The sequence below is a fragment of the Artibeus jamaicensis genome, unplaced genomic scaffold (assembly GCF_021234435.1).
Source record: "Artibeus jamaicensis isolate MK-2021 breed Jamaican fruit bat unplaced genomic scaffold, CSHL_Jam_final contig_3190, whole genome shotgun sequence".
Classification (NCBI taxonomy): domain Eukaryota; kingdom Metazoa; phylum Chordata; class Mammalia; order Chiroptera; family Phyllostomidae; genus Artibeus; species Artibeus jamaicensis.
Window position 1 is genome coordinate 24193 of NW_026521746.1, and position 4970 is coordinate 29162.

The 4970-nt window shown below is 41.7% G+C and overlaps 1 pseudogene; it reads left to right on the forward strand.

Annotated features, from left to right (window-relative positions):
• The first annotated feature begins 283 nt into the window (after positions 1-283).
• Positions 284-380, forward strand: LOC119064211 (uncharacterized; annotated as a pseudogene).
• Positions 381-4970: the final 4590 nt, after the last annotated feature.

Consider the following 4970-nt stretch of genomic DNA (forward strand, 5'->3'; position numbering starts at 1 on the left):
CTGTTTGCCAAATTATTTGAGAACTCAGTCCTCGAGGATTAACTCCTGTGGATGGGGGTGCCTTGCTAAGGGCTTGGCAATCAGGACATTCTTTAATAATTTGCTTAGCATGGAAAGATAGGCCTTGTGCTGCAAGGTCATTTCCGCAAGCTGCAATGAACTTAAGCAGCAAGTTAATTGTCCTGTTGCTCTCAGAATCTGGTAGCACCGAGATTCAGAGTTTTCAAGGAAAGTGGGAAAGATGGTGGGGGGGGGGTGCTCTGCTTAAACATGTTTTAGACATATCGCTTCTCTGCCTTTTGGCTAAGATCAAGTGTAGTATCTGTTCTTATCAGTTTAATATGTTTTAGACAAAAATGGTTACACACCAAGGGCCTTTTGTGACTCGATTGACTAACTGTTCCCTCTGGGAGAATAGCTGCCTCGACCAGTGCAGCTAGATGGGTCAAGTCATGAGGGAAGGTGACAGGGGATTGAGAAATAGAGACAAAGTCAAAGCAGGGTCACGTGGAGTCCCTTCTCTGGGATGCAGAGGAGGGAACTGTTTATTGGTGAGGTCAGGCTGTATATATTGAGCCAGCTTTGAAGCAGAATGTGAGAAAGACAAACTGCCAGGCTAGGTACATTTTATTTTTTAAGAACATTTGCTGCTCCTTCTTGGTGCAGTGATATAGCAAGCAGCCAAGTCCTTCTTTTCTTACAACAATCTATCAGGTAGTCATCCATGGTCTAGGGCAGCTGTGCTGGACCTGAGGCCTGCTTCCAACTCCCTTGGCATGCATTGTCCTGCTTGGCTCTCCACAAATAGCCCGTTCTTCCAGGAGGAAATAATCAGTGTTTATAGGTACTGAGTTAAAACATGGTACTTAGTCTTCTGTAGAGAAGGGCTAGTTATCACCAGGAGACAGTAGACCTATATTTTGTTTTTACAATAAAGGGTCATGGCTCTGGCATAAACAAGGAGGATTCTTCATATTTCCTTAACACGTCACACCCCCCTATTGCACTTACAGCATGCTTTAGATTGACAAATTTATGAACACATTCATAACTTTTAGAAATCGTTTCTTGTCTACTGGCAAATATATTTACTTTTTTTTTGTTAATTCTTATCGATTACTGCATTCCTTGAGTGTGCTCAAAAGTGAGCTGTCTCATTATCTAGTGCCCTTGACAACTTTAGGGAGGCTGCAGAAGAGGGAGGGAGGATGCTAAGCTCTGCACCACTTGTTCTGAGGACCGGAGCAGTCCCTGGGTGTCCAGAAGGAGGATTCAGAGAATGTAAAAGACACATTTTCTCATTGTTTTTCTTCCTGAGCTTTTTACTATCGGAGGGAAGTGAGATCTTTTTTCTTTTTTAAACAATCAATTTAAATTCTTTCTGAGTAGAATCTATACGATGTAACAACATTAGAGCTCTTATTCTATTTACCAGAGGTTTAGCAAAATATTTTGAGACTGAACAGTTCCTTTCAAAACAAAAACAAAAACAAAATTCAAGCAAACCAGTATTTTCAAAGAAAATCCGCTAAAGGAGGGAGTGAGACACTAACCTTAGAATCTTATTCCACACTTGGTGTTATTTCATCTTCTGTCCAACTTTTTTCTAAATGACTAAGTCTAAAGATCCCTTATCAGGGAAACATTTAGCAGCCCTAAAAAGCTGTTGAACTATCTTAAAACATTGCTCTTGTTCCTTAGAGAGCCCATTCCCTGTAGTTGAAGACTTGCAGAAACCTTTAAAGAAATTTTTTAACAAATAAACGGACTTCTACCAAGATGGAGGCGTAGGTGGAAACACTTTGCCTTCTTGCACAACCAAATCTAAAAACAACAAAGTTTTAGTAATAATAAATGTACCCAAACCACAGAAAATTGAACAATACAGATTCCGACAACAACAAACCATTCAGATTCAGCTAGACCGGTAAGAGGGGCAGACCCAGCAGTGGAGCTAGTCGGGCAAAAAAGATCCCCTGACCCAGGCAGCCAAGGGCAAATCCCAGGTGTTGGGTAGCAATGGGTGGACCCAGTGAAGGCGCAAGGCGGCAGGCTGACCGCGGTCACACATTTGCGTGCAGATAAACCAGTGAAGGTGTGAGCAGTGAGACAGACTGCCCAGGCCCCAGCAGCGGGAAGGAGCAGAGAGGACTGCCATTGGTCCCTCTCTGACCCCGCCCCCACATACAGCATCACAACCCAGCGACCTGGGTGGCCCCACCCTGGTGAACAGCTAAGGATCCTCTCCTCATACATCATAGGTGCCAACAGATCAAAACGTGACTCAAGAAGAACTCAGAGCCCCAGTGCCCATAAATCTAAGTGAATAAGAAATTGCCATCCTATCAGAGGCACAGTTCAAAACACTGGTGATCGGGATGCTCACAGAACTGGTTGATTTTAATAAAAAATTAGAGGAACATATGAAGGCTAAACTAATTGAAATGAAGGGAAATGCACAGGGAACCAATAGTGGTGGAAAGGAAACTGGGACTCAATCAAGGGAGTGGACCAGAAGGAAGGAAAAAATGACCAAACAGAAAAATATGAAGAAACAAGAATTCAGAAAAAGGAGAGGCTTAGGAACCTCTAGGACATCTTTAAACGTCCCAACATCCAAATTATAGGGGTACCAGAAGGGGAAGAGGAACAGCAACAAGTGGAAAACTTATTTGAACAAATAATAAAGGCAAACTTCCCCAATCTGGCAAAGGCAATAGACTTCCAGAAAATCCAGGAAGCTCAGAGAGTCCCAAAGAAGTTGGACCCAAGAAGGAACATACCAAGGCATATCATCATTATATTATCCAAGATTAAAATGAAGGAGAAAATTCAAGAAGCAGCAAGAGCTAAGGGGACAGTCACCTACAAAAGAGTTCCCAAGCAGACTGTCTGAAGATTTCTCCAGAGACCTTACAGGCAAGAAGGGGCTGGAAAGAAGTATTCTAAGTCATTAAAACCAAAGACCTACAACCAAGATTGCTCTATGCAGCAAAACTTTCATTTAGAATGGAAGGACAGATAAAGTGCTCCTCAGATAAGATCAAGTTCAAGGAGTTCATCATCACCAAGCCCTTATTATATGAAATGTTAAAGGGACTTACCTAAGAAAAAGAAGATAAAAAGTATGAACAATGATAGTACAGCAAACTCACAGTTATTAACAACCACACTTAAAACAAAAGCAAACTAAGAGGACGGCTAGATCAGGAGTGAACCATAGAAATGAAGATCACATGAAGGGTTAGCAACAGGGGAGTGGGAGAAGGAGAAGGGGGGAGAAGTTACAGAAAATAAGTAGCATAGACCATAGATAGAAAATAGATAGGGCGGAGGGCAAGAGTAGTAGGGGAAATATAGAATCTAAAGAACTTGAAACACGTGGTCATAAACTAAAGGGGGGAAAATGGGGCGAGGGGTGTGCAGGGTGGAGGGGGATGATGGGGGGAAATAGAACAACTGTAATGGCATAATCAATAAAATAAAACAACAGCAAAAAACCCCAAATAAACGAACCTTTTCCTGAAATTCTTCCCACTGCAAGCACAGGTATTACAAAAACAGTCTTAATTTTGCCTTTTCTCCGCCTGCAACTTTAAATTCTTACACAGGCGAAGAGAAAAGGCAAAACTGAAGGGACCGTAAGAGGTGGCTTAAAAGAAAGAATTTGATGAGATGCTTGTAAATTTCCTTGTAACTAGTTGATGTTTTTAAAGCTGATTAAATGGAAAATCTTTGCTCTTTCTCCCAAGCCTAGACCTAGTTAGTTGTGCTGCAGGGATCAGCTTGTGGGTGTTTTTACAGTGTGCCTTTTGGCTCTTAACTGCTCGACCCGTGCCTGCCAGGTTGCATCAAATACTTGGGAGAAGGGAGCAAGGCTCTTGCTTATTAAAGAAGGTACAGTTGCAAAGCAGTTATAAGAGAGAGCGACTTAGGAAGAAAACCATTTTCCTCTGAAATCCAACACACCCTATGACCTAACCAAAAAGCACTCGGCATTTTCGGTCCTTACCAGGGCTGATATGAGTGTACTACAACCAAGTTGGTGTGTTGTCCACAATGACGGCTTGGGGGTCTGCCAGCTTGTGGCATCTGCCACATTGTGGATAAGGCACGAGAAATTCACATGGACTACTGAGGCCTGTGGAGGAAAAGGAACAGCATGGCTTCTCTCTCAAGAGGAGAAAAAACCTCAGCTCTTGCCCTGGTTGGCTTTTTGCATCAATTGGCTTTTATTGTTTTTCTGGGCAGATTACATAAAAGTCCTCATTTACTATGCACAGGTTTGCTTTAGGTGGTTACCTTTTACAGGACACAAAGGAGAGGATGCCACTAATCACATCACAGAAGAAGGATATTATTTGCAAGTGAAAAGGGAAAAGTGGTTGAACTGGTTACACTCGTCCTTGGAAGGTTTAGCATGGATTTTAGGAAGTTACTTTGCAGTAAAAGTTTCTGTCTCAATTCAAGGTGAGGGAGTTTTAGCAAAAGCAAGTCTTATAGCAGTCTAGGTACAGTGCAGGCCTGATTCCCCACAGGAGAACCTATGTCTGGGTGTGGGTCCTGTGCATCTCTGAGTGGGAGCTGGGCCCACGCCATGCAGATCGGTCTCCTATAGTCATGTTTGAAATTACTTTTACTTTGTAAGAGAGAGTGACAAGAAAAATAAGACCTTTCATGTTTGTGACCTGAGATAGTGACAAGAGTGTCTTTTTTATCTGCAGTGTATACTTCTTGTTTTCTTAATTATAGTGCACTATTAACATGACTTTAGCTTAGCATTGGATTTTGAAATGAAAAAAAGCAGCAAGTTGTTACTAGCATACAACTGGTTAATACTGGTATATCTTATTGTAAAGTGTAGATGCCTTTAATAAGGTTAATTTCCATTAAAGTTTTTATATATTTTGACTCAAAAAATAAAATGTATTTCTTTGGAAGACAAGTTTGATTTTAGGATTTAAGGAGCT